General features: G+C 44.3%; 2 non-coding genes across 2 annotated transcripts; one reads left to right on the top strand and one right to left on the bottom strand.

Annotated features, from left to right (window-relative positions):
• Positions 1-7,264: 7,264 nt before the first annotated feature.
• On the bottom strand, positions 7,265-7,337 carry trnat-agu (transfer RNA threonine (anticodon AGU)). The gene has a single exon. It is a non-coding gene; the product is annotated as a tRNA-Thr (tRNA).
• A 1,622-nt stretch (positions 7,338-8,959) lies between these two features.
• On the top strand, positions 8,960-9,032 carry trnak-cuu (transfer RNA lysine (anticodon CUU)). The gene has a single exon. It is a non-coding gene; the product is annotated as a tRNA-Lys (tRNA).
• Positions 9,033-23,036: the final 14,004 nt, after the last annotated feature.

Genomic DNA, 23,036 nt, shown 5'->3' with positions numbered 1-23,036 from the left:
TTCAACAAATTCCACAAACAAAAACAAAGTCTCCAAACTTGTGCTTGCGAAATTCAGTCCCTTTTGCAAAGTCCTTATCGATATTGGCATGAAGTGAGCTGAAGTGGCGCTGACCATTTGAAGCTTTTAAATGCGCCAATGACGTCCGACATATCAGGCAGAATGGCTTGCCATAGCGTTCAACAAAAAACAACTTTAACTCTGTTAAAACCATCCTGTGTTCATCGTCATATATTCGTTTAGCTTTTCATTTTTCCCTTGCCATTTTGGCAAGCGTCGTGTCAGCTTTTCTGGACCTAATGGGCCCCCGTAGTCACAGTCGCCATTCATTAAAAAGCCAGCAAAACCAGTCGCTCTGTTTGTCCCTCCTCCTTTGCGGGATTTCACCTCACGCGGATACGCGTTTGACCAAAATACCATATTGAACTCAAGCGAAGCAAATACGCACAAAAAATAAACACAAATGTTGATATGAACGTAAAAGAGCCGCATGAAACCAGCCAAAGAGCCGCATGCGGGTTGGCCACCGCTAGGCTAGGCAGAGTCGCCTCCTTGCAGGAAGGCGGCCCAGAGTAGTATAAAGAACCTTGGCGCTGAAAGAGGGACCTTCTTTCGCATCTCGCAGAAAGGGCTCCACAGCTGTACATCGATCATTCTGGCAGACATTAAATAGTTAAACTGTGAAGTGCTTCTCTTCTGGGCACTAATAAATCGGCAAACTTGTCTGCTGACTTATTTGTTCACGCTTCACCCGCAGTAATGCATGTAGTTCACGAGGCATATGTGTACCCTTTCAGCAGTCTCTATCCAAATACACAGAGTAGGTACCTATTAAAAGTGTAGTCCCGATGAATATGAAAGGCAAAGATTGACAATTCACAAAGAACTTTCCATGGTCATCATATCTACCTAACGGCTGCGCCGAAAGAGTTGGGCCAGAAGAATGGAGCGGAACTCATGCAGAAGTGCATGAACACCACCTTGTTGAAAGAATAAAACCAACACAATGCATGAATTCACGAAAAAGGACATGCCAGCAAATCAGTAGGACTTCTGCTTTTGCCTTTGCGAGACCAGTTAAGATATGCGTTATCACGAATTTATAAATCAGGTGTGTTCGGCTCTGCTGAACCCCTGAAACCGACTCACCGAACTCATAGAGTTTGACCGAATCCAGGTTAAGAACCACTGGTTTAGTGGCTGTTATTTCTGCAAAAATATTGATGTCATTTTTCTGATGGGGTTTCCAAATGTATGCACCTGCCTACTTTTGTTTAAATAATGATTGCACACTGTCTGCAAATCCTATAAACTTCATTTCACTTCTCAAATATCACTGTGTTGATCACTGCCGTCATCGGCCATGCATGGATTTGGTTCCTTTGCCCCCCCCCCATACACACACAGGAACTGGTTAGGACTTAATAAGTAAGTGTTAGGAATCGTTTTGGCTGTCCGTTCAGAGCAAGGAACGAGCCACTAGCCCCACGGGAAGTTGTCATTTTCTGTAAGCTTGTGTGTATGTAAATTTGTCATGGTCCAACGTAAGACTGTTTAGGGTGAATAAAAACTCTGCTATTAACCAGATTCAAATTGGGGTTGCAGCCGCCTCAATGCTATATTATGGCCAATATGCAGTTGCATGTTTAGGGTCTTTTCTCTAGGATCTTCAACCACGATACCCAGGAAGACCATGAAAGAATGTTGATATTAAAATGTTGGTGGAACTATCCAATAACTACGCAGATCCGATGATCCCTAAGACTTGAGATGAGACAAAATTGGAAAGACTATTTGTTGACAGTGTCTGTGAGTTACTTCAACCCAAAAGTTCACATAAACTACACATAGCTAATGTTGACCACAAAATGGCATGTGAGCTGGCCAGGAGTCCTGGTATCTTCTGATCTGTAGACAGATGCGTTACCCATTGCTCCACGAGCCCCACGGGAATATGTGGCTTGTAACACTTTTGCAAAAATGAAAAAAAAAAAAAGGTGACATTATTTGAATATGCCATTCGCCCTACAAGTTACGGCCATTGACCGTAAACTTGTGTGGAAAATCGTCGTTGTCCACAAGATGGCAGTTTAGCAATAGTGAGCAAGGGAGAAAGTAAATTATGCCATGACCCAGATTCGAATCAGGGTTGCTGCAGCTCCATCGCAGAGTACTAACCACTATACGATCATAGCCAATATGCATAACTTTTTTAACGCTACTGCATACACGCCATGATCGTGTAGTGGTCGATTCGAATCCGGGTTATGGTTTAATCAAATTACCTTGTTGAATTTGTCTGCTGGTCACTGTTGCTAGACAGCCTTCCTTTGGACAATGACAGTTTTCCACACAAGTTTACAGTCGATACAGTCTAGTAGGGTGAGTGGCGCAATAGAAGACACATGACGAAAAGTGATGAGAATCAAAACAAAAGATTTAAGAGACCCGAGGTAAATTAACTGAACCCGTTTCGTTTTAATTGACAGCCCATGTAATATGCACCTCAGATGAAATCGGGCTAGTTGATCAACAGCAATGTGATAACGAAGGGATCATCTGGGAGTTGAACCCCGGATCTCTCACACCCAAAGCAAGATTCATACCCCTAGACCACCGGTGTCAAACTCGTATCATTTTCTGTGGCCCGGAACGACAAATCGTGCATTAAATGTATGTCATACTAAAATTGCAAATTGTCGTAACTTTCAAGAATCTTGAAATATTTGAAAAGTTTCCACTCCTCTGACTTGAAAAAACAATTATTATTATTATTATTATTGTCAGTTTGTTTTGTACCTTATACTGTATATAATATGAGGTGTTTATTTATTTGGGTTGACAGTCATAATGGCCCGTCGAGGGAAACTTTGACTACAACGTGGCCCGCGACAAAAATGAGTTTGACACCCCTTCCCTAGACCATTGAGCCTCAAAGAAAGCTTGCAGACCATGTTACATTCTGTGTAACATTGGCCTGTCAAACAGTCCACACAACGATAGACAACAGTGTTTCAAAGAAAAGCTCGTTCGGGAGTTTAACCCGGGTAATCAAAGAACCCTAGGCGAGAATCATTCCCCTGCACCAATGAGCCCCATAGTAGACCAGCTGACCCCGTTACATTCTGATTGGAAGCCCTGAAGACTGAATGCCAGTGATTTATGGAATAAATGAAATCTCGTTGGCCTAAGGCTCCCAATTCCCCAACTTCAAGCCCTAACGCTAACCCTAAAACCCTAACAATGAACAAACCCTAATAATTAAACTTTAACCTGCTAACCCACCTACCATAACCCCCTCACCTTTAATCTCTAATGCTCCCACTAAAGGTAGTGCTCTCTAAACTTGAAAGCAGGCATATGCGAACCGGACCAGCAGATTGCCCCATTTCAGAAGTGTTTTAGAAACCTTTACAGACGGTTAAAATCCACATGATAGTTATGCGCGCATGTGTTCCGAGAGCGTTCTCGCCCGCCCCCTCGCTTTCCTTTCTCCCGCAATTTGCCCCCTGCAGCGCAGTCCTCGTTAGTATAGTGGACAATATCTCCGCCTGTCACGCCGAAGACCGGGGTTCGATTCCCCGATGGGGAGTTTACTTCTTTGTGCGAAATAGCATTTAAGCAGGTTTTCAATCCATGTGCGTTAACCAGTTTTTGCAGCAGAGTAATTATATAGATGCATTGGTTGGTATCATTACATCGTAAGATGGCGCCGCAGATGGCCACCTCGGTAAGTCGCTCTCTGTTACTTTGTGTTATTTTACATCTTTTTAACCTCACTTTGTATCATACTTCCGGTTTGCCACGTAGAGCGCCGCAGCGTCACTAGAGAGACGATCTACATTCCTACATTTCTATATGCTTTTCTAGTTTTTCCTCGCTTTTTACTCCACTTTTTGGAGTTTACTATTATTGAAAGTCGCGGACCGTCAATTCCTGCCATTTCAATCGCGTCACTGTTTGGCTCTCAGCGGAGGCTTCGTGGCTGTTTGTCTACCGTCGATCATCGGACACGTAAGTATGGCTGCAGATCAAGAGGTTTGTACGGCTTTTTGCACCAACTGCACCCTTCTCTCAGAGAGGTTGTCCCTGCTAGAGGGACGTGTCCGCCAGCTAGAGCAGAATAGTGGTATAACAGTAAATGTGGCGGACCCAGATGCGGACTGTAGTCAGCCTGCTAGCCCAGTTAGCATTAGCCCCAAACCACGATAAGCCAGTTAAGACGCATAGCCGTCCCAAGCCATCTCGGCCTACTGGCTCTCGCACCTGGATGTCTGAAGCAGACAAACGTCCTGTTTAAGTGGCGATCATGAGACCGCCACAAGGGTATCCGTCCCATTTGTCTAGCTAAAGTCACGAGCCGACCATACCGCTTCTGTCCGAGATAGTATCCTGTTGTGCTGTGGAATGTCCTTCCTGTCTAAAGAAGCTATGCATTCATGTACACTTGCCCCATTGTTTGTTCCTCAATAAAAGGCACGACCAAACTGAGGGAAGGCGCGGATCTCAACCACACTCGCTGTGTGGCTGGGGTGCGCCCTTCTGCAGAAGTTGCTGGCCATCAAAGACATATCCCGCCTCTGTGAGATTCTGTTCAGATAAATGTTGTGAACCCAACACGGAGCACCCGACATAGAAGCTAATCTAAGGGTGCTAGCTCGCAATAGGTCTAGTCAACAGCGTAGTTCCAACAAAACTAGCCACTCGGATATAGTGATACACGGTGGCTCCAATGATATATTTCAAGCATATATCGGCTCTATTGATAATCTTACTGCATCTATGTCTTCTATATCTGCATCTTAATGCATCTATATAATTCAATGTGACATTGTTAAATGCCATCGATTCGCTACCACTATTTTTATGGGACTTATCTTATCACCAATTTAAGAAGGCTCTGAAATCACTTCTCTTTGACGCTTTCCATATGAACCTGGATCCATTCATTATTCTCTTTAGTTATAGTTTAAGTGTGGTTTTTCCCTATTGTTGTATGCCAGGGGTCACCAACCTTTCTTAATTCAAAAGCTACTCCCTGCGTACTGATTAAGGCAAAGGGCTACCAGTTTGACACACACTTCTGAAGTAGCCAATTTGCTCAATTTGGTTTTCACTATGTGTTATTATTGTCATTTCCAGTTCACATGTAAGTGTGATTTTAACAAGAATAGCAAAAATACAGTCAAACCTTGGATTTTGACCACAATCCGTTCCAGAAAGCGGTTCGGAAAGCGAATTGATCGAATTCCAAATCTATTTTTCCCATTACAAATACAGTGGAGCTTTGGTTGACGACAACAATCCGTTCCAGAAGGCTGTTCGAGAAGTGAATCGTTCAAATTCCGAATCATGTTTTCCCATTACAAATAATGGAATAAAAATTAACCCATTCCAAGCAAAAAAACACCTTTTTTAAGCATTTGTTCATTTGCGCATTTTTGTCCGATTGTGCAACTGCAGCGCACCGCCGACCGCGCAACCGTAGCGCGTCGCCGACCGCGCAACTACACCGCACTGGTCGCAATATTGTGACAGACCCGTCACTGAAATTTAGAAAATATTTTTAAAGTCCTGATGTACTATCCAAAATTTAAGTGGACCTCAGTGCGCAGGGACCTTAATTTGGTCCGATCACGCAACCGCAGCGTGCTGGGCTCTCACTGTTGCATTGCTTTAGGAGCGTCTTTGTGTTTTAGGACGGCTTTACTGCTCCCACTTGCTTCCTTTGGAGGCATGATTAGAGTTGTTGCAATCCTCAGAGTAACAAGAATGTAATAACGAACCGAGTCAGTGGGCATGGGGTCCTCTCGGCTCGCGAGATTCGACAATTGAATTTTGAACCCATGAATGCAGAGCATAATTGATTAGCAATCCATTGCCTTAACCTCTCCGCCACCTCGTCTTGTTCATCTGGCATTGACAATACACGTTATGTACGTTGTACCAAGATACTTTGTGAGTCCTGAAAATCCGACGAGGATGTGATATGAAATGATGAGTGGAGAGCACAGTGGAGTAGCAACCCATCGCCTAAATATCTCAGCCATCGCATCTCATGCATGAGTTGTATGGGCGACATGATATGGCATGTACGGTGTAGTATAAGCTACAAGGTAAAATGATACGATACTTTAGATGTGAAACGAAGAAGAGCTAAGCCACAAAAGAAGTGACACTGTCAACAAAGAAAAATATTTGTTCAATGTTGTCTCACCCCAAATGTTTGGAATCCTCGGATCTGCGCAGTTGGATAGTTCCATCAACATTTTAACATCAACATTCTTTCATGGTCTGCCTGGGTATGTCGGCTGAAGATCCCAAAGAAAAGACCATAAATTTCTTGTATGCTATTGCATGATCGTATAGCGTTATGGCCGTAGCATCCCCGGAACGAAGCTGGGTCATGGGGTAATTAAATTACCCTTATGAATTTGTCTGTGTTCACTGTTACCAAACAGTCTTCTGTTGAACCCAAGCTTCCAGACATTATGTCCACCTACGTTTTAACATCAACTTTATTTCATAAAGTTCTTCCTAATTCATCTTGGCGAAACTCCCTTAGGCGTTCCCATCTTTTTTTAGGGCTGGCTGCCACGAGGAAGCGGTCGACACACAATTACGACCCTGAAAGGACTCATCTATGATATTAATCAGAATTCATTAATCACTGAAAGGCAGTCCTCAGGTCCATTTTATATTCGCTACCAATCGGAATGTAACGAAGCTGTTTCTACCCAGTTTCCAACTAGGGCTCGAGTTAGGACTATATAAAAGTGTGCCCCCGTGTGAGGGTCAAACTCACGACCATCAGATTATGAGACTGACACGCTACCACCTGCACCAACGAGGGTTTGTCTTTGCATTTTGTGCAATTGTTTTTTACTGTGAAATTAATTCAACCACCGCCCATTTTGATCAAACTTAACTAGGCTAGGATTTCCAACTCAGACTAGGGTTCCAGGAAGGGCTAGAGTTAGGGTTGGACTATATATAAATCATGCGTGTGATGATCGAACCCTCGACTTTCAGATTATGACACTGACGCGCTACCGCCTGCGCCAACGAGTCTTTGTGGCACCTGTCTTAAAATTCTATTTTTCTGTAAAAAAGATTCAACCACCGGCCATTTCCATCAAACTGCAATTCATCGAAAGAAAAAGTTACTTTTGTCTGAGCATTCTCAAACTTGGGTTTCCAACTAAGGTTTCCAACTGGGGCAAGAGTTTCCAACAAGGGGTCGAGTTAGGACTAAATAAATTAGAGCCCCGTGTGAGGGTTGAACTCACGACCTTCAGTTTACTAGACTAACGCGCTACCACCTGCGCTAACAAGGCCGTGAACAGCTGGTTTTACAAACCTGTTTTACTGTAAAACTGATTCAACCACCGGCCATTTCAATTAAACTCAACTTCACAGACAGAAAACTTCATTCTACTCTGAGCAACCTAGTATCTTCTGAAATTGACAATGATTTTACTGTGGACTATAGAAAACAGCGCCCCGTGTGAGGGTCGAGCTCACAACCTTCAGATTTTGAGACTCATGCACGACCACTTGCACTAACAAGGTAATATGTCAATTGCATTACAATCCTCTTTTACGGTAAATTGAATAATCCACAGGCCATTTATGTCAGTAACAATTGTGAACTTCACTTGGCAGGCTGCAGTCATCAGAAGTCGTTGCCATGTTTCACTTGGTAGAGTCATTTATATGGCTATGTGGCCTAATGGATAAGGCGTCTGAGTTTGGATCTGAAGCTTGAGGGTTCAAGTCCCTTCATGGTCAATTTAATATAATTCATATGACATTAATGACTTTATTTGAGTCTGAACCAACTCTTGTATACTGTCAGAAAGGGTTTTGGTTTCTGATTTCTTTTTTTGTTGTGCTGACTCCCCCCCAATCTCCGTTTTCAGTGCAACAAAGGGACAAAAACTGTCAGGTCTAAATACCATCAGACATTTATTTACACGCTGGAAACAAAGAGGAGAAGACAACCAGTATTCTTTTGCTCGCGAGGAGAATTAGGTAGAGGGCCCAGTTCACAGTCCTCCACCAATTCTGACCTGCCCTACCGTCATCTCCTCTTTTTATATTGGGTTGCCCTGGTTACAAGAGGCGTTGCTACACTAAAGGGAGGGGAGAGTGTGTCTGTAGCAACACTGTTTCAGCTAGCTAATAATGTTGTGTGGTGCGAGGCCGCATGGCCTTGGCCGATCAGTGACCCCAGGAATGCAGAGTCTGTTCTTAGATGGTTGGCATCCTTGTTCCTGGCTGCAATCTCCAAAACTGGATGCCGTGTCTCTCTCGTGCATACACTCCAACAACGATGTGAGATAACTTGTATGAAGTCTACTTAAACAAACATTGAGTAAATATGGGATAACTAAACACTGTCTCGGACAAAACAATTAACAGAGAGAGGACTTCTCTTGAACTAACAAGAAACAAACAACAAAGATGTTCTGTTTCTAACTTGTGAGGGCCTCTCAAAGATAAGACAAGGAAATGGAGTATAAGGACTCCCCAAGGCTAGCCGGCACATATGTTGACTTGAGCGAAGATATGTGACCTTCGGTTTCAGGCCGACCAGCGCTTCAGCAAAACTAATTATTCTAACAAAAACCAAAAGAAAAAATGCTTTCTCTGTTATACACTAGGGCCAACGTTTCCAACTAGGGCTAGGGTTTCCAACTAGGGTTCCAACTCCGGGTAGGGTTTCAAACTAGTAATTCCAACTGGGGCAAGGGCTCCCAATTAGGGTTTCCAACTTGGGCTGGGGTTTCCAACTAGAGACAACATTGGACAGCTGCCACTTGTTGGGAACCTTTATATGTTTAGTCTTATCAAAGAATGTGTTTCAGAGGCTAGATTTAAAACGTGTCTGCTGGTTTTCGTGAACCAAACCTGTTAAAAAAAAAGTGAAAGAATGAAACACTTCCTAATAGAAGAAGCCTGGTTAGCTCAGTTGGTAGAGCATGAGACTCTTAATCTCAGGGTTGTGGGTTCAAGCCCCACGTTGGGCGTCCCTGCTTCACCGTGATTGATTTGGCGTCTGCCTCCCGCTTTCCCCCTTAGTGCAGCACGTGTTTGCATTCACTTACAAAGGGATGAAATTACAATACACTCGTGTGCTGCAGGGATTAAAAAATTTGCCCGGATTGTTCAATCAGGTCCTCAAAACACTCCTCGAACCATGCCGGTCGGCACATTGTTGTTGCAATATGTCGATGATTTGTTGATTGCAGCAAAAGACGAGCACGCAGTAACAAAGAAAGTGTTGTTGTGGTTAGGGGAGAAAGGGTTCAAGGTGTCAAGACTGAACCTGCAATCTGTCGCCAACAGGTCACTTTTCTGGAACGTGTGCTGACCCCTAGTGGCCTCGCCATGTCGCCTGAACATAGAAACTCCATCCCACGGCCTCCCACCGTCCAGGAGATGCTATGATTCCTGGGGTTGTGCGGCTACAGCAGACATTACATACCCTGTTTTGCAGACAAAACTCAGGGTCGTGGGTTCAAGCCCCACGTTGGGCGTCCCTGCTTGTTGGGAGCCGTTCAATTCTTAGTCTTATCAAGGCCTCACTTAAAAAATTGAGTCTTTCACATGGCGATGTGGCCTCATGGATAAGGCGTCTGCCTTCGGATCAGATGATTGCGAGTTTGAGTCCCTTCATAGTCAATTTAATGTCATGCTTTAGAAATCAAACACTTTATTTCAGTCTGAACCAACTCTTGATTGATTGAACTTTATTCATCCCACAGCAGGGAAATTCACTTGTCACAGCAGCGCATGGGTGCAAGAATAATACGAGTGCAAGAATAAAACAACTGCCAGAATTACAAAAAAGGGTAAATAACAGACAAGGATAAACACAAGTGCTGCTAGTAAAGACAAAACACATTCATTTTATCAGGTGGCATGCATGTTGTAAAGTCTGACAGGTGGAGGAGACTCTGGCCCTTTTTGTACAGGCCGTGGGTGTGATCAGTCCAGTCCAGTTTGTTGTTAAGGCGAACACCCAGGAATTTGTACTTCTCCACTACCTCAATGCCCGATCCCTGGATGTTCACCGGAGTGAAGATGGGTGCTGTCCTCCCGAAGCTCACAATTAACTCCTTCGTCTTGCTGGTGTTCAGCTGAAGCTGGTTGAGCTCACACTAGCTGACAAAGTCCTTGATGACCAATCTATATTAGACTTAGACAGACTTTATTGTCATTTTGTAAACACCAAATTACGTTGCATACGGCTCTCAACAAAGGAATGACATTTCGGCTGGATAAAAAGTGACATTTCTATATAAATATGAAATAAGATAAGATAAATAAGGTAAATATAAAGTGCATAATAAGTGCATATATAATAAGTGCAGACAGACAATCCCTCGTTTATCATCCATCCATTTATCGATTCTATTTGGCTTATCCGGGTCGGGTCGTGGGGGCAGCAGCTTTAGGAGGGACTCCCATACTTCCCTCTCCCCAGCCACTTCATCCAGCTCAACCAGGGAGATCCCAAGGCGTTCCCAGGCTAGCCGAGAGACATAGTCTCTCCAGCACGTCCTGGGTCGGCCGCGAGGTCTCCTACTGGTGGGATATGCCCGGAACACTTCCCCAGGAAAGCGTCCAGGAGGCATCCTGGTGAGCTGCCCGAGCCACCTCATCTGGCTCCTCTCAACGTGGAGGAGCAGCGGCTCTACTCCGAGTCCCTCCCGGATGACCGAGCTTCTCACCTTATCTCTCAGGGAGAGCCCGGACACCCTGCGGAGGGAACTCATTTCGGCTGCTTGTATCCGTAGGTGAGGGTAGGAGCGTAGATCGACCGGTAAATGTTGCCTTTTGGCTCAGCTCTCTCTTCACCACGACGGACCGTTACAGAGTGCGCATTACTGCAGACGCTGTACCGATCTGCCTGTCGATCTCACGCTCCATCCTGCCCTCACTCGGGAACAAGACCCCAAGATACTTGAACTCCTTGGGGCAGGATCTCATACCCGATCCGAAGAGGACATCCCACGCTTTTCCGACCAAGGACCATGGCCTCGGATATGGAGGTGCTGACCCTCATCCCGACCGCTTCACAATCGGCTGCGAACCGCCCCAGTGAGAGCTGGAGATCACGGCTTGAAGAAGCCAATAGAACCACGTTGTCTGCAAAAAGGAGAGACACAATACAAAGGTCCCCAAACCGGACACGCTCAACGCCTCGGCTGCGTCTAGAAATTCTGTCCATAAAAGTTATGAACAGAATCGGTGACAAAGGGCAGACTTGGCAGAGTCCAACCCTCACTGGGAACAAATCCGACTTACTGCTGGAAATGCAGACCAAACTCATCGGTGATACAGGGACCAAACCGCCCTTATCAGTTGGCTCAGCACTGCGTACTCCCGAAGCACCCTCTACAGAACTTCCCGAGGGACACGGTCGAACGCCCTCTCCAAGTCCACAAAACACATGTGGACTGGTTGGGCGAACTCCCATGCCCCCTCGAGGATCTGGCCGAGGGTGTAGAGCTGGTCCACTGGCCACGGCCAGGACGAAAGCCACACTGCTCCTCCTGAATCCGAGGTTCGACCTCCCGACGGACCATCCTCTCCAGCACCCCTGAATAGACCTTACCAGGGAGGCTGAGGAATGTGATTCCCCTATGGTTGGAACTCACCCTCCGGTCCCCCTTCTTAAAGAGGGGAACCACCACACCAGTCTGTCAATCCAGAGACACCGTCCTCGATGTCCACGCAGTGCTGTTGAGGCGTGTCAGCCATGACAGTCCCACAACATCCAGAGCCTTTAAAAACTCTAGGCGGATCTCATGTAGCGGCTAGCGTGTTATCGGGCGGACCGGGCCATTGTACAAGGGGGAAAATCTCGTGGAGGTGGAATATGCGTCTTTCTGTGAGGGGCGCTCATGGAACCCTCAGGTGTAGGGAAGCCTACAATTCCATGGGGCAGCACACAAGCTATCACCATTTTGCAAATTTTTCCCAGCTAAATGACAAATAATTTGATCGCTGAGTCAGAGTCCAGAATGCTCACCATTATCACCATAGAACCCTGGCAGTGACAGAAGGAGGAGCATAATTTTTCTGAGCACAATGTACTAACTAAGGTGCTCATTTTACAAAATTGACAGAAGTAGTGGAGGCAGGGTTTACACACTCATAGGGCTGTCCACAAAGTACCGAATTGGAATTTCCAAATTTGTGTTCCATGTAAATGACTACAAATTGGAAGTTCCACCAAGACTTGAACTTGGATTGCTAGATTCAAAGTGCTCACAATCACACCATGCCAACATTGATTAAACGATTGATTGATTGATTGATCGATTGAACATTTATTGATCCCCGGGGGTGGGGAAATTCAGGCCCAATCAGAATCCATACCACAGAGCGGGTATACAAAAGACACAGATGGCATGAGCGCAACTCAATAGGCTCTCATAAGGCTGCCACACAACAGCGCCACAAAGAAAGCCAGTAAGTGCGAAAGATAAAAGCCATCAAAGCAAAGGAAAAAAAGTAACAGCAGCCAACCAGCACCCCTCAATATCAAAGAACACCCCAAAACTCACAAAATAGCCTCCATGGGGTCCATAAACAGGTGTAAGGACAGTCCAGTTCAACGGCGCCCAATGGACCGTGGTCGTGAATTGGTGAAAACATCACAAAACAGGCAAGGCGAGGGACACGTCAGCACCGGCCGGATTAAGCAGAATTGGAAAAGATAAAAATCAACAAATTAACCGTCAGTAAATTAATATAATAGTTAATTGTTGTTGTTTCTTAACTTCAACTCGATCGCTCTCTTATTCTCAAATGTAAAAACTTAAAAGTCTTGACACAACCAATTGACTATACCCTTTAATTTTAGCTTCAAAATGTCATTATTTTATAATTTTTCTTCATCCAATTCCAGAAAGCAAGTTCTTTCCATCTCTCAAATTTTGTTTCATCAAGGCTAGGCATTAATTCCTAGCCTTAATGCTAGTTTCTAATTAAGTTTCATTAATATAGTTTCTGCCCATAAACTAATTGCTTGCTTTTTTTTACTTCCTATTTTTACAAAATCGTTTTTGTTTTGCAGTGCAAATCAGATAGATTACAGACTAATAAATACCTTAGTGCACCTATATTAGCCAATTTCAATTTCAGACACAGCTCACAAACAATACCAACAAACAACGCTGCGCAAACATCATCCTCCTTTGACGTTTTGGTTATACTTCTTTTTTTTCATCAGTGCCTTTCATCCTTAATGCAAACATTGTCACATTTTCCTTAAGCATCACCCTGCTCCAAATATTCAAACATTCTCTGAGAAACTCACACTTTCTCTGTTTCGCCTGCAGCCACAGCACCCCTTGTGCGAGGGGTGGGGGCGCAGCATCAATGTTGATTGGTCACAGGCTGGCCATTTCCTGCAAAAACCATGATGCCGGCCCACCGCCCACACGAGCATAGCAAAGGCCCACGCGGACAGCCCCGCCTCGCGACAACGCGCGAGCGCAGGCACGCTTATCAGTTTCACCTTCTCAAAGGGCAGGCCAACTTTGCCGTTGCCCCCTTCATCATGCTCACCTTCAACAGCTTTCAGTCTTCTACACAACATTTGCTGTCTCATTCTCGTCCTATCAAGCCACCATTCTAGTCACTGTCTGCCACACACGTCTTATTTTCTCTACTGCCACACACTGCTCATTTTAGTTTCTCCAACCAACTTAAACACATCATCGTCCACTTCTCAATTTCCCTATTATTGCTCAACAGCCTCCAGAACATTCTCCATTACTGATTTCTTCCATAGGACACACATCTCACTCGCACTCATACACACACCCATTCATGAGGATCCTCTGCGCCCACACGCACACACACACCAGCACAAAAGGATGACCCACAACATATAAGAACACACAGAATGCACTAGGAACACCTTTTTGCTCGTATTACTTGTCAGATTTATTCTCTATTTTACTTTTAGAAGCTATTTGTAATTCCTTTCCATTTATTTTGCCAACTTTAACTTCAGTGTTACTTTGTAGTACTTTATCCTTTTAACACAAATATCTCCTGTATATTTAAGCTAGGGGCTCGGTGGCGCACTTGGGTAGCACGTCCGCCTCACAGTTAGGAGGGTACGATTCCACCTCCGGCCCTCCCTGTGTGGAGTTTGCATGTTCTCCCCGGGCCCGCGTGGGTTTTCTCCGGGCACTCCGGTTTCCTCCCACATCCCACAAACATGCTTGGTAGGCCGATTGAACACTCCAAATTGTCCCTAGGTGTGCGTGCGAGTGCAAATGGTTGTTTGTCTCTGTGTGCCCTGCGATTGGCTGGCAACCGGTTCAGGGTGTCCCCCGCCTACTGCCCGATGACGGCTGGGATAGGCTCCAGCACGCCCGCGACCCCAGTGGGGACTAAGCGGTACAGAAAATGGATGGATATTTAAGCTAATTTCTCTTTAATTTTGGCAGCCAGGTTCCCACTTCATTACATGGAAATCTGATTTGATTTTGGCCTAGTCATAACTGTCTTTGTTCATTTGTGCGGTCGCGTGCCATGTGACCGTTTACCCCGCAACTCCAGCATCCTATTGGTCTACCGGAAAAGTGTCTTTTGAAGCTTTCATTTGTTTTCGTTTTTGTTTGTCTATTACTACTCTTTCCGCATGGAGGGTGTGATTTATGTATTCCTCCCGCTATGATCTTTAGTTTTGAATTTGTAGCATGTGTTTTCTCTACATGCTTCTCTACTTTCTCTAGACCTCCCCCTTCTTCTCTAGCTCTCTGTAAATTTTGGTTCATCATCTTAACATATCTTCGCATCAGGTGTTAACGAATTCAACAGGGTATGCGGGTCAGGGACACAAGGTGCTCTTTGAATGACAGCATTGTTCACTGCTTGCAAATCTTGCACCAATCTCCACCCGACAGAAGGTAGTGCCTTTTTCACAGGGAAAATTGGAGTATTGCAATGAGAATCAGGGCAAGGAATGATGACACCTGCCCTTAATAAATCTGAAATAACAGGTGCAATACCCTGCAAGGCATCGGGTTTCAATGGGTACTGTCTCACACAAGGGCGGTATTCATTTTTAGGTCTAATAACAACAGGAAGTGCTCCTTTCACCAAACCTACGTCAGAGGGACCTGTCGACCAAAGTTCACTTGGAATCCCAGCGAGGATTTGCTCGTCATCTGACGACAGCACAAAATGTCAAAATGAGGATGCTTTCTCAGAACAGGAGTCAACGTGAACTCCACTAACAAATGACAGGACCTGGTTCATGTTTTGTTTAAAAAACTTAGTAGAAGGACTACAAAAGGAGTCAGGCCCAACTTGAGTCCAATCAGAAGCCACCAGTGCATCTCTGGCCATAAATCCCAAACTCTGCCATGTGGCCGTAAAAGGCCGAAACAATGAGATGTGGAGCGGAGTGGGAGACATGTGCAATTTCTGCACCTCAGAGGGAGCCGGCCCTATGACAACACAGGCACGGCTTTCACCATCATGCAGGAGGAAGGATGTCTTCAAGGAGGCAGGCGTAACAGCCTCAAGCATGTTCTCGTAGTTGTGATCAGGACCAGGCGTGTCTTTCTGCCACATGGTTACGTGCAGGTTGGTTGGGTCCATCGCCTGTTCAGGGCAGCGCAACAGGGTGCCTGCCTGGGCTAAAAGAGGGGTTCCAAACTGCACAACTTCTGCATTAGTCAAATCCAATGAATAGAAATAATAGCAATGAAACTGGCCAAAAATCTGTAATTGATGTCGCCTTTTGACAATGATTTTGTCATTATTGGGCACAAGGGAAAGACTAAGTGCAGTGAGAGCATCTCTTCCTAGCAAATTAACAGGGCAATTGGGCATCAGCAAAATGGGAATGCAACAACTTCCCCCTTCTGGGTCCCGTATCCAGACTGGACGAGACTGGGGTACTGGGGTTGTCACACCATTTGCCGCTCTCACCCAGAAAGTCTTTCCTCCTTCTCGCACATCAGCAGGTATGTCGCGACATGTGGTCACACACGCGCCTGAGTCACACAAAAACGTTATGGGAGTCCCATTTACCATCAAAGTTATCAAAGGTTTCTCTACATTGTTCATCAACAAGTCCTGAATGTTCAAATCTACATCAGCAGGGGGAGCTTTCGCCAGGACAGTCTTTTCAATTTTCTGTTGACCATCGGTTAGTCATAAAGGAGGATCAGCCTGACCCTTATGGGAATTTGGACAGTATTTTGCTACATGGCCCTCTTTGCCACATCACCAACAAAGAGGAGGTCGGGAGTCATATCGCTTTGACTGACCCTGGGCGGGCTGGCCGTTTGGGTCATAATCGAGCGCACCACGATTATACCCTCCTCTCCCTCTGCCACAGAAATTCTCACGACCGCGCCCTCTCTGGCGTGGTTCGAAGGTTCTGTTTTGATAAAACACCTCAGATGAATCATCATTTGCAAAAAAGATGGCGGCTACTTTCCCTTTTTCTTTTCCCTTTTTTTAAATTGACAACCTTTTCAGCGTGTATAGCATGATCAATAAATTGTGGCAATGTAGAGGTTGGGAAAGTAATCATGTGTTTAGCAACCCAGTTTTGGATTGCTGGTCGTGAATTTGCATGTACGTAGAGCATTTTTGAGTTGTTGGTTATAGACATCAGTTCCAGGCTCCAAACCACTATTGGCTTTGAACACCTTCTCCAATCTGTGTCTATAATCTTCAAACAACTCATCCTCTTTTTGTTTGGTTCGGCCAATATCTGTATAATTTGCTCTACGTTGAAATTTTATTTTGATCCTACCCAATAGTTGGTCAATTTGAGTTTTCAATGGCACCCCATTATATTCTAATGGACGGCCTTGGTCATCAAAAGTGTCACCCGCCCTTGACACCGGCCCAATCTTTGGTCAAGGTTGCCATAAAAACCTGCTGCACCTCATCACCTCTCAAGTTATAGGAAGCAACGAGTTGTATTATGTCGGTGCAGTATTGTTCAACGTCTTCAGAAGGCAATGCTATTCCTTCTGTAGCTGATTTTACATCAGCTTGTGTCCATGTTCTGTATACTAAAATTGTGGGGCCCCCGTCATCATGAGGATTTGCTATTTGAATCATAGGGTAAGCGTCAGCTACTTCCGCTCCCATGTAGCCTGGGCCGCAGCTCGCCGCGGGGGCGGAGGGAGAGGGAGCTTCTGACTTCACGCAGCTCCGCGTCACCATGGCATGAGCAGAATCACTATACTTTGGAGGATCACCTGGGCTTGACAATTTGGGGTACAAAGTCGGAAAGGATGGTTCGCTTTGGCGTCCCACAACGCCTTTCTTTGTAATTTGATCATCCTTTCATCTTCATTTGTCACACCCTCAGCTACGGCCCTCAAGCGAGGCCGCGCTGATGTCGTTTCATCATCTTCCTGCCTATGCAACAACAAGCTCTCTTTGGATTTTTCTTCACTTCCCTTATTCTTCAATTTTTCTTTCAGTTGTCCACATTTTCTTTTCTAAGTTTCCAATTCCCATTGTACTATTAAATGATACCCGTCTTTGTTCTTTTTATTCGTGCCACACTTGGCTTTAATTGATTGCTTTAGGTCGTTTAATGATTTTGAGCTCAGCTGGCCATCAAAGTTGTAATCGGTTATCCATTTGTCAAGATATTTTACATTTTCTGGGTCGACCCATTCCATTAATTTCCAATCCTTGCATTTTAGTTCATGTCGAGGTAGGGACTTTCGCTTACTATTTAAGTTTCCCATGGTTTATTTTTCTAAATTTTAAAGTTGGTAATTTGGATGGGACCTACAGTGTCCTAAAACCAACTTTATTCACAGGACAGTGGTTAAAAATTAAATGTGTGGTAAGTCTCCTTTCACCTCCCCCAAAAGGGAACGGAGAGTTGTTACCTCTGCACCCACACAAAGCCACCGTTTACAATCCTCTGTGTTTATATACAAGAGCGCTCAAATGAGATCACTTTCAGTCAAACCGTACACAAGCATACCACGCGCGATTTTATTTTTTATTTTTTTATTTTTTTTAATAACAGAGGAGTCCGCCCCTCCTGCTGCGGAATTTAACTAGCTTAAAAGCTAGGGAGCTCCACATCCGCCCCTGCAGAATTTAACTGTTACTAATTGTACTTGATAGGGTCTAGAATTCTCAAGGTTTTAAGTGTATTAAGTGACCTCTTGTCACAGCTCATTCATTAAGTGACCTCTTGTCACAGCTCATTCATTCCTTTTTAGTAGAATTAATATTCCTACTCACGGTCTGCTGATTCTCTTCCTCGGAAGATCTCGTCAACCCTCCCGGTGTCCAGCCGGACTGATCGAGACAGTCCCGTCAAAGGGCTTTTGTTTACCTCGGCCGAGGATTTTCGCCTGTGTCGAAGAGCCCGCTGGAACCGTTCAGGGCGTGTTGAGATCCCGGAACGAGCCCCCAATTTCTGCCAGGTTTATTTCAATGACTGAATAACTATTAAGAGAAGAGCAACAGCAAACAAACCACAAGTGAGACAGAATATTAAGTCTTTTCTTGCGAGGAGAACGATAGAGAGAGGAAACTCGGGGACAATCTCCATCAATTCTGAGTTCTCCCTCCACGTGCTCCTCTATTTAATGTTTTGGTTGCCCTGGTTACAGAGGCGTTGCTACACTAAAGGGAGGGAAGATTGTGTCTGTAGCAACGTTGATTAGCTAAGGAATGTAGTGTGGTGTGAATTAGCACTTCATTGTCGGCCCGTGACCCCCGCAGAGTTTGTCCATCTGTTCTTCTCCAGTTGTTGGCCGAGTCGTCCTCGAGTGTGATCAGATAACTTGAATTACCGCTTTTCCTGTGGAACAATGCAACTTAACCTTGGCTAGACTTTATCTACTTAGTAAATTAAGACTCAATAACAATGAGTGACTTGTCCTAAACACTTGAACAAGACTTGAGTAAATATGGGATAACTTGTAGGCAACCACTTCAAACTGTGTTTAACACTTAACAAAGAAAAACAGTTTTGATCAACAACAATATATGAACCAAACCTACAGTTAACTAAAAGGAATGGAGTTTCTTTAAACCAAATAGGAACATTTCACCTATGCAAATAAGCTCTGCTCATTGTTAGTGAAGGCCTCTCACAGGAACAAAAACACACAGATAACATAAGGACAGGAAGGACACATATGGCTGACAGGGATCAAAAGACATCCCTGTCACTAAAGAGAAAGAACGTAGATAAAAGGAAAGCCATAAACTCGTAAAGACAAGGCTTACAGGTCTGGCAGGCCAAGGCTTCACTTAAATTATTCCAACACTCGCCTTGGCCTCGCATCTTCGTGCTCGTCGGAACCAACGACTTTCACCGTGCTAGCCCCGTGGTGTCCATCTGCACGTGCCCAGGACGCTGCTCACACGTTTGCCTGTTTTGTGATGTTTTCACCAATTCATGACCAGACCACGGTCCATTGGGCGCCGTTGAACTGGACTGTCCTTACACCTGTTTATGGACCCCATGGAAGCTATTTTGTGTGTTTTGGGGCTTTCTTTGATATTGAGGGGTGCTGGTTGGCCGGTTACTTTTTTTCCTTTGCTTTGATGGCTTTTATCTTTCGCACTTACTGGCTTTCTTTGTGGCGATTTTGTGTGGCAGCCTTATGAGAGCCTATTGAGTTGCGCTCATGCCATCTGTGTCTTTTGTATACCCGCTCTGTGGTATGGATTCTGATTGGGCCTGAATTTCTCCACCCCCGGGATCAATAAATGTTCAATCAATCAATCAATCAATTAATCAATGTTGGCATGGTGTGATTGTGAGCACTCTGAATCTAGCAATCCAAGTTCAAGTCTTGGTGGAACTTCCAATTTGTAGTCATTTACATGGAACAATTGGAAATTCCAATTCAGTAATTTGTGGACAGCCCTATGAGTGTGTAAGCCCTGCCTCCACTACTTCTGTCAATTTCGTAAAATGAGCACCTGAGTTAGTGAGTCCATTGTGCTCAGAAAAATTATGCTCCTCCTTCTGTCACTGCCAGGGTTCTATGGTGTAATGGTGAGCACTCTGGACTCTGAATCCAGTGATCCGAGGTCAAGTCTTGGTGGGACCTCAAATTGTTTGTCATTTAGCTGGGAAAAATTTGCGAAATGGTGATAGCTTGTGTGCTGCCCCATGAAATTGTATGCTTCCCTACACTTGAGGGTTCCGTGAGCGCTCTAGACTCTAAATCCAGTGATCTCAGTTTTAGTCCCGGTTGGACCTCAAATCTTTAGTCATATACAAATACGTCGTATGCAAAAGTTTAGGCACCCCAATCAATTTCAACATTTTCTTTATAAATCCTTGGCTGTTCGGATCAGCAATTTCAGTTAAATATATCATATAGCAGACAGACACAGTGATATTTGAGAAGTGAAATGAAGTTTATTGGAGTTAACGATTTGTCAAGAAGAATGGTCCGATATTCCCTCAACCAGAATCCACACTCTCATTGGAAGCTTTCGGAAGTGTTTAGAGCAGTGGTTCCTTGTTGGAGGTACCGAATCCCACCAGTTTCATATGCGCAATCACCGAACCCCTCGTTAGTGAAAAAAATGTATATATTTTTTTCAAATTCAAGACATAGATGTTTTTTACTGGCACACAAAATGAGCCATGCATGAACATCACCTTGTTCAAAGAATAAAACCAACATAATGCATGAATTCACGTCAAATGACATACCAGCAAATCAGTGTGACTTCTGCTGTTGCCTTTACCAGACCAGTTCAGATATGCGTTATCACAAATTGATAAATCAGGTGTGTTCGGACCTCCCCAGTAGAGGCTCTGCTGAACCCCTGAGACCGACTCACCGAACCCCTAGTTTGACCGATTCCAGGTTCAGGACCCCTGGTTTATAGGCTGTTATTTCTGCAAAAGGAGGATCTACTAAATATTGATGTCATTTTTCTCTTGGGGTGCCCAAATGTATGCACCTGCCTACTTTCGTTGAAATAATGATTCCACACTGTCTGCAAATCCTATGAACTTAATTTCACTTCTCAAATATCACTGTTTACCACCGCCGCCATTCACCGTGCTTGGATTCGGGCCATCTGATTGGTTCCTTTTGGTTTGTTTCTTGGTTCGGTTCGAATACGGGTTATGCCATAATCAAATTACCTTGTTGAATTTGTCTGCTGGTCACTGTTGCTTTGGACAATGACAGTTTTCCACACAAGTTTACAGTCAATACAGTGTTGTAGGGCGAGTGGCGCAATGGGTAACACATGGTGGCAGATGTAAGTGATGTTTCATGTATGATGAGAATCAAAATAGCAGACGAAAGAGACCCAAGGTCAATTAACTCAAGCCGTTTCATTGCAATTGATAGCCCATATGACATGCACCTCAGATTAAATGGGGCTAGTTCAGGGGTCGTCAACCCACTGCTCCAGAGCCTCATGCAGCTCTTTAGCACAATCCTAGCTGCTCCCTGTAGCTCTTGCAAAAATGTGTGAAAATGGAAAAAGATGGGTTTTTTTTATATATGTTTTTAGATGGTAATCATGACACAAACATTCTTATTCTGTAGAAAATGTATGTAGTTGTGAATATATTAAAAATACTGAATTTTAGAATGGCGCAAAATTGCGTCATAGCAAGCGACACAGCACAGGCGAGTTGTAAACAAACAGGTGTTTGAGTGACGGGCCATGGATTCTAAAGGCAGAAAGAGAAAGATTGCTGATAAGAACAGAGGGTTTAAGAAAGAAGGGACTCAACTATTTGCTTTCATTACCAATGCTGAAGGATTGCCTGAATGTTGGATTTGCAATGAGAAGTTTTCAAATATAACAAGAAGAGTAATTTGGAGTGACATTTTCAGCTAAAGCATGCTAAATTTGCTGCTGATCACCAGGTTGGAACTGAGAGGAAAGGTGCAATTTGAGGAACGAAAAAACAGTTTCAAGAAATAGATTGCATCTCCAAACTCTACGACTGCTGCAAGTTTTGTTGCAGCCCGGGAGATAATAAAGCGCGGAAAACCATTCACCGATGGCCGATGAAGGACTCATTCGTTAAAATATCAGTGCCTATTTTTGGACTTCAAAAACAAAACCGAAATCATTCCAAAAATTAAAGACCTGCCTCTCTCAGAAAAATCAGTGAACGAAATGGTAATTCGAATGGCAAACAATATTACCAATCAGCAAATCATCATCATCGTCATCATTGTTGGCAGAGTAGCCATACAGCAGCAGGTACTTGTGAGGAATCCAATTGCACCAAACTCGGTGGAATAAAATAAAGAAAGACGAGGAGGCCGATCAACTCTGTTGGACACCATTCACTGCTTCTACTGCGGCGTTGGCTTGTAGGGACCCACTGTGCAGCATGCAGGAAGGCTTTTTATTAAACACGCCCACTTAACAGCTCTTCACAGGTGGTTCCAATCACAATAAATCAAGATGCTGTCATAAGAAAATAATACGATTTAAACATATGACAAAACATACAATAGAAGAATGTATAATTGAGAGCATCTCTCAACACCCCCACTTGCTCTCACATTATAAACCTAAAGAAAAGATTACCTTGACATTTTAGTCAGAAAACAAGTCCATTTTCCTTTAGTTAGACCCAAACATAAATCCAGCAAATTTTGCCAACTTAAATTTTGTTGCAGGCTTGGTCATTACATCCGCAACCATATGTTCAGTCGGACAGTACACAAGAGACAGTTTACCCTCTGTAACATTCGACCGGATATATATATATATAGTGGTATTTAATATCCACATGTTTGCATCGCTGTCTTTTAACAGGATTCTTTGCTAATGCAATCGTGCCTTGGTTGTCTTCAAACACTACAGGTAGCATATACACATGTTTATCAATACCATCTAGCAGTTGTGTGAGGTATTGACATTCTTGGATAGTTGCAGCCAGAGCAATATACTCTGCCTCACAAGTAGACAGTGCTACAGTTGGCTGTCTTTTTGTCTTCCATGACACTAAAGTACCACCCTGAGATAGAGTTACACAATAACCAGTTGTA

Source organism: Syngnathus typhle, linkage group LG18 (genome assembly GCF_033458585.1).
Source record: "Syngnathus typhle isolate RoL2023-S1 ecotype Sweden linkage group LG18, RoL_Styp_1.0, whole genome shotgun sequence".
Classification (NCBI taxonomy): domain Eukaryota; kingdom Metazoa; phylum Chordata; class Actinopteri; order Syngnathiformes; family Syngnathidae; genus Syngnathus; species Syngnathus typhle.
The sequence above is the reverse complement of the archived record's forward strand: the minus strand, read 5'-3'. Positions and strand labels throughout refer to the sequence as shown.